General features: G+C 40.5%; 1 protein-coding gene across 6 annotated transcripts in view; it reads right to left on the bottom strand.

Moving 5' to 3' along the window:
* SYTL3 (synaptotagmin like 3) overlaps positions 1-15,429 on the bottom strand; it is a 1,329,495-nt gene that overhangs the window by 527,381 nt on the left and 786,685 nt on the right. The gene's annotated exons all lie outside the window — the stretch shown is intronic.

The raw sequence follows: 15,429 nt of genomic DNA, 5'->3' as shown, positions 1-15,429 counted from the left end.
CCTGGGTCAGTGGACGCTCCACCTTTTTTTAGAGGGTGGACAGTGGCTGTCCTCCATTCATCTGGGATGAAGCTGGTGCTCAGGCTTTGGTTCAATAGGGTGCCTAATGGAGCTGAGAGCTCAGGCCTGAGTTCATGTAGGATACAGCCAGGGATGTTATCTGGTCCCATGGAGACTGTAGTTTTTGCCTTTGAGAGGGCATTAGGGACCTGCTCCCTGGTGATGAGGGGAGGGGGGCAGGTGCTAGGGATGTCCTGGTTTACTGATGGGGGAGACAGGGGGGTGATGTTTTCACTGAACCTGTCTACCAGCAGCTTGGCTATATCTATGGTGTCTGTGTATGTGGTGTTATTGACCACCAGTTCAGAACAGATTTGGGTGTTTCCTTTGAGATTGTCATCATATGTGAAGAAGGCCTTGTGATTGTCCTTGGTAGATGTGGTTAATTTGGACTTGAATTTAGCCTTGGAGGATTTCACCAGTGACCTTATTTGTTGTTTAGACAAAGGAGAGATTGCTTCCAACATGGCACCTGCACCTTTTTGGTCTCGGACAGCAATTTTTTCCTGAAAATTGCTAAATCCAGACAGCTACGTAGGTGTTCATACAGTTTTTAAGCTTGGACATTAGTGCTAGTTCCAACTGAAGTTACGGTGGCTGTGACACTGCTTATACCTGCTCTGAGGAGATTGTAGTCATTATTTGTGTTTCATAATACAGCTCCTTCATTCTTAGATGTCTTGCAGGTTCATAGGTAGGTACTAGGATATTGGCCCGAGGGCCTACGTACGCCTAGCCAACAAAGTTCCCCGACTTACGCCACCTAAGAAAGTTATTTTCCTGTACCACTGTTGAGCAGACACACAGAAGTGATCCCTGGGGTGTATTTCCTATTTCCCTTACACTCATCAAGATTTTTCTTGTAGAGTGCTAATGAATGAACTTTGCTTGACATAGATGGGTAGCCTGTTCCAGAGTATGGGAAGTCTCTTGGACAGGAATCTATTCCTCCAGCACGTCCTGTTTGTTGTGGTGACAAGGTTTAGGTCCCTAAAGCATGTAGCTCGGAGGGATTGGGATTTCTTTAGGTGTAGCATGTCCAACAACTCTGGATTTGACATAGCTTTATATGTTAGGCAGAGATCACCTCAGAGTAGGTGATATGCTACGGAGTAAAGCTGGAGTTTTTTAGGTTTTTTTAGGTGTAAGGCATCTGTTTGAGGCCAGTAATCCTCTTTGTGAGGTACTTCTGTGGTCTTTCCAGCTGCTGCAGATGTCTTGTGAGGTACATTCCAAAAGGAGCGTTGTACTCTATAATGGTTCTAATGAGTGTCGAGTAGAGGGGAACAATGACCTCTTTTTTCCTGGATGAGAACCCTTTTATGATGAGGTGTGCCACGTAGAAGGACTTCCTGACTACTGTGGCGATGTTGACTATCAAAGGACAGACTACTGTCCACCTGGGTCCCAAGGTCTCTTATCACACATTCAGTGTTAAGTAGACTGCTGCCTATGTAGTAGTTCATGGGTACAGAGTTTTTACCAAAGGGGATGACAATGCACTTTTTGGCATTGAGCTTGAGGCCATGGCTCTGACACCAGGCATCTGTCTGAGCGAGGCCCATCATTTGGGGACTTGACTATGGATCCTAGTTTGCAATCATCTGCGAACTTCATTAGCCAGATGCCTTCTGTGTTAGCCTGTACTTCAGAGAAGGAGATACCAAACAGGAGTGGTCCCAGGACTGAGCCCTGTGGTACTCCACTTGTCACTGGTTTAACGTCAGATTTGGAGTGTGCAACTTTTACAGTGTGGGTTCTGTCAGTAAGCCAGTTGGCAACCCATCTTCCAGAATGGGGGATGGTGCCGAAAGCCTTGGCGAGGTCAAGATAGGCTGTGTGAACCACCTTCCCCTCATCTACGGCTTTGGTGACTGCCTCAAAGAAGTCAATCAGGTTCAGGAGGCATGATCTGCCTTTCACAAACCTGAACTGGGTGGGATCCAGAGTTTGGAGGTTAGAAATGTCTTTATGAGTTCCATGATGGTACATTCCATAGCCTTGCAGACCAGACTCGTCAGGCTAATAGGGTGATAGTTCCCAGGATCAGTGGTGGCTTCCCTTTGTGGAGTGGGATAACTGCTGCTCTACGCCATTCAGTGGGCACAAAGCCTGATGTGAGGCTATGATTGAATATGGTGCTTGGGTTGTTACAGTTCGTTCTGAAGTTCATGTAAAATGCAGCCTGGGATGTTGTGTTTTTGGCTTTAGAGAGTGCAGCTTTTACCTGTGTAGTTGTGATTACAGGGACTCTGCATTCTTCCTGTATAGATATGGGCCCTTTAGGGTGGGGGGGGGGGGTAAAGTTAGCACTGAACCTATCTGCCAGGATGTTGGCAATATCAGTTGGTTTTGAAATTTTCATGCCATTGTGCTGTAACTCAGAGCAGATCTGGGTGCTGCCATTGAGATTCTTGACATAGCTATAGAATGCATTGTGGTTGTACTTAGAATCAGTGGTGATTTTGTTTTTGTAGCTAGCTTTGGAGGATCTTATAAGGGATCCCAGCTTCTTACTGAGGCTGACCAGGGAGCTCCTCCACTCATGGGATTTTACTCTCTTTTGCAACAATTTCTTCCTTCTGTTGTACAGTTTGTTTATGGCAGGAGGCCACCAGATTGGCTTTCTTTTTTTGGAGGATAGCATCTTGGTTCTGTTTGGGATAGCACGATCCATGCACTCGTGTAAGTGCTTATAGAGTGCATTTGTGTAGGATTCAGCAGTCATAACTGTATTGTCCATCTGCATGGGTGTCATAATGTTCACCACTTCTGTCTTAAGAAGCATGAAGTTGGTTTTTGAGAAATTTTTTACCATGGTTTCTTTAATGGAGGGTGGGGGTGGGATGTGGATATCAAGGGTGATTAGCTTATGGCTGGATTGGGGCAACGAGGATTTAACTTAAGGTGTGGAACACCGGTCACTCATGCTGGTAATGACTAGGTCTAGGATATTCTTGCCCCTGGTGGGGGTGTGGAGAAGTTAATCCAGAGCATTGGAGTTCATGAATTCCAAAAAGCGTTGTGTGAAGGAGTTGGTACATGAGTAGTTTTCTCAGTTAATGGTGGGATAGTTGAAATCACCCATTATTAGGGTGTTTGGTTGAACCCTAATATTTTCCAGTACATCAAGAAAAGAGGAGTGGGAATCCTGGGGCATGGTGGGGGATCTATAGTAAGCTACACTTTGGAGAATGACACCAGAAGCTTAGCCAATTGTTGAAGTCAATCATTTTGTCCTTGTACTGCGGAATCATTCTGGGCGATGGCAGAATGCTACTCAGGGCTAGGGTCATACCTGCCTGGGCTACAAGATCAGAGTGCTCTTCCATGTCTCTTTTCATGTAGTCCAGGGAGGTATGTCTCCGGTCGTTCACACCAACATGGACAATGACAGAGTCATATTTGTACTTACTGTGGAGTGACCTGAGTGCGTGGGTTATGTGGTGCAGCCTGGCACCCGACAGGCAGCTAACAGTAACCTTCTCATTGTTTAGCTTGGTGATTGGAACATCAGTGTGCCTGACTATAGAGTCACCTATGACTAGTGTGTTGGATGCGTTGTTTTGCCTTGTTGACTGTGGTTGAGCGGCACACTGAGTCTGTGGGCTATGTGTCATTTGGGTTGTGTTGGGGGGGTGGATGTTGCTTGCGTTTCTGCTTTGGAAGTCTCTGTTGCTTGGGAAGATTATTAATGAGAGCCTCTGTGAATCTTTTTGTGTTTCTATGTGTGGATTTTGGTGGTGTAGATTTAGTGAGACTATGTGATAATTGTGATGTGGTGCAAGTGTTTACCTTCTCTTGAATGTCAAGTTCAGTCTTGGTTGGAGAGAGCTTTATCTCCAGTTTGGCTAGATAAGTGCATCTCTCACAGGTTGTAGTGTTGGGTGGTAGGAGGAGAGGGTTGTCTTTGTACATGAGGCAATCCCCAAGATGCCCATATTCATCAGATAGAGAACACTGGGAGCTGACCCTTGGACATGCCTGAATAAAAAACTATTTTCCTCTATATAAGTGAGGAAAGTGAGCACAAGAGCTGTTGTTCTCTAAGCAAGTGAGGAAAGTAAGTGCAAAAATTGTTTTCCTCTAGGTAATTAAGAAGGTTGAGTGCTATAGTAATTAGTAGGTAAGGTAAAATGTCAAGAAAGTATCATAACATCAAGGATCCTTAGCTGACGGTGCTGTTAGTATACATGATCAGTAAGCCTGAATACTCAGTGGAATAGGTTTTCTATTTCGGATGTAATGGTTACTAACTTATAGTGGAAGTCAAAGATTTACCTAGCATTTTTCTGTCCTTGTCTTTTTATGAATAAGTACTATTTTGTAGATAAACATTAGATTCAGGACTGAGAACGTGTTTTCTGGCTTTACACTATCACAACTACAGGAATTTTGGCAGGTGTGTAAAAATTAAAAAAAATTAAGGGTAGCTATCAAAACAAATGTGTTAGATAGTATTCCAACATGTTGTTATGGAAGCACTACATTCAGGAAGTCAGCAAAATTAAAACAGTTACAGGACAGATCCAAAAGGGGAACACCCTAACAACTAACAGCAGACCATCCAACTTGCCACCTAATTGATATATAGCGAGATCCCTTAGACCACCAGACTGCAGAGCTAAAGGCAAGCTAGGCTGTGTAATTCGAGATATAAAAAAATGCTAATATACTTGCCTACTAATTTTTGACACGGTTTTACCCGAATCTAGCGTGAGGATCTAGCGGTGGAAAAGCATTAAGTTACATTTATCTTTACAATTTCTTTATAATTCTGGGAATTCTTTAATTAAAATTATTGGAACAGGATTGTGGGCATTAATTCTTTTTCAGTAGGATAACTGAATTGACTTTAAGCACAAGGTATAGCTCTTTTAGTACAGGGACTGGAATTTTCAGACACCAGCACAGCAGTGCAGCTGTCATTACATGGTGTGTGAGTTGCAATACAGCTCTGTACAGTTTTGTGATTTATGTCATACTTACAAAGGCAACATTTCATTCCTGGGGAATGTATATGACTAACACAACTTAACAGTTTGTTACTACACAGTTGATTAGATTAAATATTTGTGCTACAAGGTAGTGCAGATTCTTCCAGACCACATGCAGGCATTTGGAGACAGACAAAGACAGACGTACATTGTCACAGGCATGCCTTTGTGAAATCCTCCCTTAGCCATACATTTACACAAGTCGCACACCTACATACATTTGACATATACTTAGCTGTGGTGTGACAGTTACTTTAACATCAGTCAAAGTAGCTATTCATGTAAGGCAATGGCACATCTGTGTATTAGTGACAGCAGAAAATAAAGCTAGTTATTGCAAGCTCAACTATTTTTCAGGAATACTGTGGAAATGCAGTCCCTTTAACAGCAGGCTATCAATTCCTAACATCAGACATAATCCTTTGCATCACTATAGATTACAGGGAATTCAAAACATGTCACTACATTTCTACTGTAACTCTCACCTAGATATCTTTGCAGAGTCATAACACACTGAATGAATAGACAATAAACAAGAATGGGCAATCCCTTTTGAATCTGAGGCACCATACTTCACTGTTACCAGTCATAGCCTTACTTAGCTCACAATCATGCTTGCACATGCACACGTATGCACTCACACACAGACACACACAAAGTCTATATAACCAGTCATGGCCAGCTACTCACATACCCACTTATACACTGATTATGCAGGCACACATACACTTACAAATTCAAGCACAAAACCCCTTACTGCCAAACAATTATGCAGTACTAGTCACCTGGACCCCTAATCTGCACAGGTTAAATCTATCCCACTTCTGATTAGATATTCCAAATTGAGAACATGAGTTCATGCTGCTACCTTGCAGCATAAATTTATGTATTTCCTGCACAGTAGTTTAAAATAATTTGGATAATATAGAATAGTAACCATAAGAAATGTCAGACCTGCTAGTGTGAACCATAAAACATGGAGATGGCCATACATATATTAAGTCTGAGATGTCCATTTCTCGAAAAATTCTATTTTATCCAAGGTACAGTGATTTAAAAATTTGTACATACAATTTTGGGAGGTGTGGGAGTGACACTGTTTAACAGGTCATTAGATTGCCTAAGCTGGAGATTCCAATAACAGGAATTCTTTCATGATGGATATAACAGGGTAACCTTGCTAAATATACTTCTGACAATGCCTGTTTAGGAGACTGAAGCTTCTCCGAGCTGAGTCGATGGGCCATGGTTTCCATCTTTGTGCTTTATCTCAGTCACTTAAAATACAGAGATTAAATTAGGTTTAATTGTACACTTGGAAGGTGTCCCATTTCTTGCTTGGCAGACAGCAATCCAAAATAAGGGGTTTGTTGGGATATGCTAGTACTTGTTAGGAAAGTTTTTCCTATGCATTAATCAGCCATTTGCCTTTATAACCATTTCCTACTAAAACCTTATATCAATTCCTCTGAATTTCCCCCACCTCAATACAATATCTATAGGTCTGATAGGACTCCCAAAAAAGGCAGTGGGGTGCCTATCTTGTACTCTGTCTCATTGACACTAACACCTATAGACATTACCCTGCCTAGTTTTCTCCCCTACTGAACTACTGCTCCTAGACTGTCACATCACTAACTATAGGAAGTTTGCTATTGTCTCTATCTATATTCCCCAGGTAAAAACATTCCTATCCTTGAACATATACCCTGCTGGATAAACATCTCCATCCCCTATGAAACCATCATTCTTGGAGATGTTAATATAGATTGGAACTCCCTTATTGGTGACTCACCCCAACATTTCATAAACCTGCATGGATTTTCACAACTGATCACCACCCCTACCCACTACAGTAAAAATGCTACAGGTTCCACAATTGACTGGATCATGACCAACTCTTCAAACAATTATTGTAATCCTTCTACCTTTCCTGACTCTATTAGTGACTATTCTTCCATCTCTATCTTAAGGCACTCTCCTCATCTCTCTAAGCCTCATCTCTACAGAGATTGTAGGAAACTGATTAACTTTTCCCCTGAAACCTTTAACTATAGACTCTCTGCCATCAACTGATCTTTCCTAAAAACTCTTCTGCTCAATGACACTGTTACTAAATTCAACCACATTTTTCTTGATGTCATAAACTCCCCCAACTAAAAATCAGAATCAAATCTAATTTTGAACCCTGGCTCTCCAAAGCTATTCATGCTTTGATGCATGAAAGAGATGCTCAATGGACCACAAACTCCCACCTTTCTCCAAGGTTATAAGCAACTCAGAAATCATGTAAAAAACTTATTACTTTAGATAAACGCCAACATTTCACTAAATTTCAAAGCTCTCACCCAAATGACCCCAAAACATTCTGGAGTACTATCAACTCCCTGCTCCACACTGGTTTTCCTACCATCCCTAACCCATTCCCCTATCACTCTCCCTCTGAAAATGCAGACTTAACCCAACAAGCACTTCATAAACAGCATCTCTAAACTCCTACGCTCTGGTAACTCTGCTCATCCCAACTGTTCTAAACCTCTACACAGCAAAAACAGATTCCCAACAGGAACAAAAACTTGGAAAATAAAGAAATAATCCCAACGACGACCTGGAACACACCAGCTTTATTGACAACAAAATGTTCCTTCGACTAAGCACTTTCGCCAGTAACTGGCTTTATCAGAGTCAAAGAAACCTCTAACTACAACAGAATAAATAATGAAAAAAATTTTTACAAACACTTAATTAATTGATAAGCCAATCATCAGCCATAAAATAACATTAGGTGAACCGCCCTTAAAAAAAGTGCTTAGTGCAAATCATTTCATCTAAAAGAAATCAAATCAAAGAATCCATTTAACAATGCGTATATTACCTAGCCAAATTTAAACATATTCACTAAGTTTCACAAACAACAAAATTGGTTGAAAAGTTTAAGTGAACATATTAAAAGTGCTATAAAATTAAATGGATTATTTGATTTGATACTGTCCTATCTCATTCACGAAAATTTCCTTACCCCCTCGCAACATGGTTTTCGCCCTAAACACAGTACCTCGACTGCCTTACTATCCTTTACTCAAAAGGTTGCAGAAGCTAGGGACAACTTCCTCATCTCCTGTCTATTCCTTGATCTCCGTAAAGCCTTTGACACTGTCTCACATCCCATCCTTCTTAACGAACAATCAGACCTAAACCTCTCTCCTTCTACTCTTGGCTGCTTCCAATCCTACCTTACTGGCAGAAAACAAGCTGTTAGATGTCAGTAGGCTTTTTCAACCTTCCTTGCTGTTCAAACAGGAGTACCCCAAGGCTCCATACTTGGACCGCTCCTTTTCAACATTTTTACCAACAACCTACATTCATCCTGCAGTCTCTCATCTGTAATACAATACACAGATGACTCTACTCTCCTATCCATCTCCAGTACTATCTCTGAACTACACACGCTAACACAGAATTCCTTTATCTCTGTTGAAAAATGGCTCAGAAGCAATCAACTAATCCTTAACACTAAGAAAACTCAACTCCTTCTCTTCCTACCTCACACGCTCTCTTACCTTAAATACAATTTTTCTCTTTCCACCCTGGATAGTACCACTATCTCTCCTGCCTCACACACCAAACTCCTTGGGGTAATAATTAATGACCGACTAAAATTTGACTTGCACATGCAACAGCACATCAAAAAAAAACACCAAAAAATTGGATTACTTTATAAGAACAAAAAATTCCTCGCTACTGCCAGTAAACGCACTCTTGCACAGGCATTTCTCTTACCTAGACTTCTATACGCTTCCCCCATCCTTACCAATATCCAAACTACCTCAATGCAGAAACTGGAACAAACATACAACAAAATTGTCAGATTTATTCTAAACCAACCACGCTCTTCACATCACTTTCTCTCACTAAACAAACTTCAGTGTCTGGAATTTCCACACCTTCTCCTACAATGGCAACTCCACACTACCTTTTCAATACTCAACAACCCCTCTGCCTGCCCCACTCTTGCCTCCCATGTTACCAAACCCCCCCCCCCCGGCCTCTATGGTGTGTTGATCAGCATCTTCTCTCAGTTTATAAACCCAAAATGAATACTGGCAAACTACTTTACAAACACTCTCACTAAATTGGAACAAACTCCCTCTCCATGTTAGATCCAACCTTTCCTTTCCCTGTTTTAAAAAGGAGCGTAAATCCCACCTACTAAACTTGAAATTATGCTGTTGCCCTGACCACATGTAGTCTTAGTCTGTCCTACTGTATAACCTGTTGCATCTCCTAACTCTTTCTCTGTAGTAACTTCTGCTTAAACTAACCTCCCAAACCTTCAGCTCTACTACTATAGCCCCCTCCTTTCTCTCCCCCTCCCATTCTCCACACTATTTATCTTTCCCCCACTTCCTATCAATGTCTATACCCTTCCTCCTTTCTCTCCCCCTCCCATTCTCCACACTATTTATCTTTCCCCCACTTCCTTTCAATGTCTATACCCTTCCTCCTTTCTCTCCCCTCCCATTCTACACACTATTTATCTTTCCCCCACTTCCTATCAATGTCTATACCCTTCCTCCTTTCTCTCCCCCTCCCATTCTACACACTATTTATCTTTCCTCCACTTCCTATCAATGTCTATACCCTTCCTCCTTTCTCTCCCCCTCCCATTCTACACACTATTATCTTTCCCCCACTTCCTATCAATGTCTATACCCTTCCTCCTTTCTCTCCCCCTCCCATTCTACACACTATTATCTTTCCCCCACTTCCTATCAATGTCTATACCCTTCCTCCTTTCTCTCCCCCTCCCATTCCCACACTATTTATCTTTCCTCCCACTTCCTATCAATGTCTGTACATTTTCCTTCTTTTGAATGATTATCCTTTTGTTTTACTCTCATATGTAGTAAATTTAGACCACTATCAGTGCAACCCTTAATGTTCATATTTTTCTTTTGTTTTTCTCTTTATAATTAATTTCATACTTGCACTGTTATTTTTAATAGTTTTTGTCCTGTATATTTATCTTTGCTTATGTTTGCTGGGGCTCTTTCCCCTTGGATCTCCACTGAAATGGGTTGCTTACTATCAGTGCAATACAAATAGTTAATAACCTTTTCTTTTTATAATTATTTTGTATTGTGATTGTTATTTAATATTTTATATTGTCACTTTATCTTTACTTATGTTGCTGGAGCTTTTCCCCCCAGGTCTCCACTGAAAATGGGTTTGTTTGCAAACTCAGTTGGACTAACCCGGTTAACAAATGTGAAATAAATAAATAAATCAGTGACACTGAGAATGCTCTCTGTGAATGTTGTGCTGTTATCTGTAACTCAGGTCCCTTGCACACTTATTATTTACTGTACCATAATGGTTTTCCCAACACTCATAACCACTAAGTAACACATTTGTAAGAGTAGACTGGAAGTTGAATCCTTGCTTGAGATCAGGATAGTGAATCAACTTATCAGACATTGTAAGACGTATATGATGTGACCTTATTTCCCTTGGATACAAGTGATCTTTTTAATACTATTCCTGTATGATAATTAAGAAAAAATACAAGTGTGTATTTTAATAAGTGTAATAAGAACATTCCTTTGGGAAAATGAGAAAGCTCAGGGGAAATCTTGGTCAAAGTAAACAGTATTGCCATTTAGGACTACACTAGTGCAGCCTAAACGCAAATCCATCAACTCACAGACAGTAAATAGGAAGCAAGGATAAATGATTACTGTCTGCAGGTTAAGGTGAAAGCTTTCACTTGTCTGTCCTCACACTGAAGGGCTCATGCATTTTTTTCCATTTATTTAATTGTAGTTAAATGGATAAGACTTAATTAAACGCAAATGCTTGCTTTCAAGCCTGACCTGGGATTTGTTCAGAGACGTATGTTATGCAAGTAGGAATTACAGGAATTAAACCCATAGCTTGTGTGTTGCAGACCCACATGTAGCTAATGCTGTTGAGATTCAAGCCAAAGGCTCGTAGTGCTTTCATGCTATTTGGCTGGGAACAGTTACAGCTTGCAATTTTATGTAGTCAGAAGAACTGTGCAGTCATTACTAGGTCTCTGAGACTGTTTAAAAATGAAACTGCTTTCTTTTACCAAAGAAGTACATCATTTGAGCACATGTCCCAGTTCCAGCTTCTGTGATACTATTTTCTCAGAGTATGCTGACGTGTTCGATGACAAGCTAGGCAAACTTCCAGTAGTGTACTCCATGAAAGTAGACCTAGAGGTCAGTTCAGTGGTCAGACCAGCAAGAAGAGTTCCAATAGCTATGCAGGACAAAGTCAAAGTCCAGTTAGACAAAATGGTGCAGCAAGGTGTGATTTGTCCAGTCACAGAACCAACTGAGTGGGTGTCTTCATTGGTAGCTGCTCATAAGAAAAAGTCAGATGAAATCAGAATATGCACTGACCCAAGAGACTTGAACAAGGCATTAAAGAGACCCCATCATCCTATGCGTACAGTCAAAGAAACTGCAACCCTTATGCCAAATGCTACTGTTTTTTCTGCCTTAGATGTAAAGAGTTCATTTTGGCAAGTAATGCTTGTTCACAAAGCACTACTACTGACTACACTTAGTACCCCATTTGGTAGATACAGATTCCTTAGGATGTCTTTTGGAATAAATTCTGCCAGTGAAATATTTTAGCGTGCAATGGAGCAAATTTTTCACGTAACCCATGTGCAATAATAATTGATGATTTACTGGTTGGAGGTAATAGTGAAGCAGAGCATGACAGAAACCTCAGGAAAGTTCTGGACAGAGTGCATGAAGTGAAGTTTAAGCTCAATCCTCTGAAGTGCAAATTCAGACTACCAAAAGTTACTTATGTAGGTCATTTATTTACCAGTACTATGACCAGATCTTTCTAAACAAGCAACCATTCTTGAGATGCCAGTTCCAGACAATGTCCAAGCTCTACAGCATTTTCTTGGTATGGTTAACTATTTGGGCAAATTTATCTCTGGCTTTAGTGAGTTATCAGCACCTTTGAGAGAGCTGATACACAAGAATTTGCATGGTCATGGTTAGAACACCACCAGAGAGCATTTGATAACCTCAAAGCAAATTTCTAACCAACCTACATTAAGATACTATGATGTCCTCAAACCAGTACTTCTTTCCTGTGATGCTTCAAACTTTGGTCTTGGTGCAGTTATTCTTCAAGAAGGTAGATCTGTTGCCAATGCATCTAGAACTCTTGCCCAAACTGAGATGCAGTATGCTCAAAATTGAGAAGGAACTTTTGGCAATTGTGTTCATATGTTCAAACTTCCATGATTATATTTATGGCCGTGCTATCCAGATAGAAACTGACCATCAACCTCTAGTCACTATTTTAAAGAAGCCCCTGCATTCAGTCCCAGCAGGACTACAAAGAATGATACTCAAACTGCAAAAGTATAATTTCAAAACAGTCTATACAAAAGGCAAACTTCTTTATCTGGCTGATACCTTATCCAGATCGCCCAGAAATACCACTGAACAGCCTGATGCAAAGAATTTTGACTCTGATATCATGGAAGTGCGTAATTTTTCTACCATGAGACTTGATGAGCTGAGAGATCATACAAAGACTGATACAATTTTGCAAAACCTCAACCACTTCATCAATGTAGGATGGACATCCAAGCAATCTTGTGTACCACCACAAGTGCAACCTTACTTTCCATACAGAGATGAGATGCTGATGGAAGATGGTATAATTTCAAAGGTCCAGAAGTTATTATTCATGCTTGCTTACAGCATGAAATCATTAGATTTTGCATTGTGGCTACCCAGATTCTGATTCTACCAAAAGAAGGGTAAGAAGACTAGTATTTTGGCCTTCTCTATCGAAATACATTGATAATGTGCTTTCTTCTTGTTCTGTGTGCAACAGTACTAAACCGCATTTGCAAAATGAGCCACTTCATACAAGACAAATTCCTGAACTACCTTGGTCAACAGTAGCAACTGACATATTTGAGTGGAACAATCAGCATTACTTAGTGTTGGTAGACTTTTATTCAAACTGGTTTGAGATAGATTTGTTACCTAAACTAACGTCCAGAGCTGTTATTACTAAGATGAAACATCATTTCTCAGTCCATGGTACTCCACACACAGTTATTTCTGACAATGGTTCTCAGTTTATCAGTCAATTGTTTCAGAGATTTGCAAAAGAGTGGGACTTTATTTATGTTACTAGTAGTCCTGAATACCCACAGTCAAACAGCCCTGCTGAAAGTGCAGTAAACAGTGCAAAGCAATTGCTAGAGATGTCAAAGTGTGACAATACTGATATCTTCTTGAATTTACTTAATCTCAGAAATACACCCCATGACAACCTACTTGGCATGCCTGCTCAGACTTCTATCTAGGCAAATCAGAACAACCTATTAGTTCTACTTTGTTGTGCCTAATGCTAAAACAACAGAGCAAAGCCCAACTTTTTAAGAAGCATTGTTCTCAGAAGTCCAGCTATGATAAAATGAGCAGATTTATTCATCCATTAAAAGGAGAGACAGTGAGGATGCAAATGGCGAAAGGCTTTGATCAAACTGGTCATGTGAGAGGTGTATGTGCCGAGTCGAGATCCTACTTAGTGGAATCTGAGGGAATAGAATAAGGAGGAACTGCAGACATCATCTTCCTTTATCAGAAGTGATATCGCAGCAGCATTGTACCTGTGATACAAACTCTAGATCTCAGAGCAACCCTGACAATGTTCATACTGAATAACATGTCTCAGTATCCATTCCTGTTCCTGATGATGTCCCAGATGTCCCCAAAGTTGAACATTCCTTGAAGACAGTCCCCATTGCTAGATCCAATTCTGACGATTATGTTACATGATCAGGTCGTATTACTAGACCTAGTGTAAAATACACAGCAACCTGGAAATGACTGTTTTATGTGTGTCTAATTTTGTATGATTGCATGTCAAATTAGTTCTGTATAAATGCATGTCAAAAGATAATTTCTGTAAATTGCATGTCATTGAGTACTATCATTTCGTATATGGATTATTTCTCAAAGAGGAAGGATGTAGATCAGAGCATGTATGTATCGTTAAGAAGCATTTCCAAGTGAGGGCACGTGCATATAAATAGTGAGCATGTGCAGGCAGCAGTGCCATTTTGAGAGAACAGCCAGAGTGTTAACATGTATGAGTGTTGTAGTCAGTCTGTTTCCAAGTTTATTTAAGTTTTAAATCCTCATTCCTGATGTGTTTGTGTGTAATAAAGCTGCTTGAACTGAACCCACGAATATTCGTCTGTTTTATCCTGACAGGACGAGCAACACCCCTGATCTGGTTTCCATTTGTGACGGTCTGCCTTTAATCCTACTCAGCTTGTCTGCCACACGGTTTTGCTCTAACAAAATGTAGGATACCTGTAGAGTGAGGATGTGCTTTAAAACTATAGCCCAAGCTAACAAGTTTAGTCTGCAAAGGGGGTACAACCTGGTTTCTCCTTGCTTGTTAATGTACCACATAACTATGGTATTGTCTGTAACAACTTGAAGAGGTCCAGAGGACCAAAGATGTTTCTGAGAGTTGAGTGCCTTGAATGGGACAAGTATCTCTTATATTTATATGTTTGCATCTTTCCTTGGTATTCCAAATACCTTGCACTTTTATCATTCCTGAAACAGTTTCCCAAGCAAAGTCTGAGGCTTCTGTGGTGACTGACTGCTTTGGAGAAGGGGAGAGAAGAGGAGACCTAGGTTTAGGGAAATTTGCTGTTTCCACCAAGTACTTCCAGTCTGACAAAATCCAGAAATGGAATTTGAAAAGATAATGGGTGTTGCAGCTGGGACCAGAGAGACTTCAGATCCTACTGTATCTAAAGTAGAGTCTTGTCAAAGATATCATGAGAATCATAGATGCCATGAGACCCAAAATCCTGAGGTATTCCTTCCCATTGACCAAAGTCAGAGTGGAAAACCCTAGAGACAGATTTAGGTATAGATCTATTTTTTTTTCCTGGGGAAGAAAAGCTCTTTGAATTGAGGTGTCTAGCTGACTACAGGAGTACAATCATTCCCAATGGAGTAAAAAAAAAACTTTTGAATGTTCTCTTGGAATCTTAACTTGTGTAAGAGATCTTTTACCCATGTGAGAAATTCCTGACACTTTGAAAAATACTCTGCAAAGGTAATATAGTCATCTAAATATGGAAACATTGAGCATATGGTATAGAATGCAATGAGCTATAAATGGAGCTCAACACTTTGTACATACTCTTGGTGTAGTGGAAAGTCCAAAGGGTAAGGCAGAGAACTGAATACACAGCCTTAAGAAACACAAGAAGTCTGGATGAACAGGGATGTGATGATAAGCATCTTTTAAATCTGTTATTACCAGGAAA

Source organism: Protopterus annectens, chromosome 1.part0 (genome assembly GCF_019279795.1).
Source record: "Protopterus annectens isolate FY-2018-M chromosome 1.part0, PAN1.0, whole genome shotgun sequence".
Lineage (NCBI taxonomy): Eukaryota > Metazoa > Chordata > Ceratodontiformes > Protopteridae > Protopterus > Protopterus annectens.
Note: the sequence above shows the minus strand (reverse complement) of the source record. Positions and strands in the feature narration are given on the sequence as shown.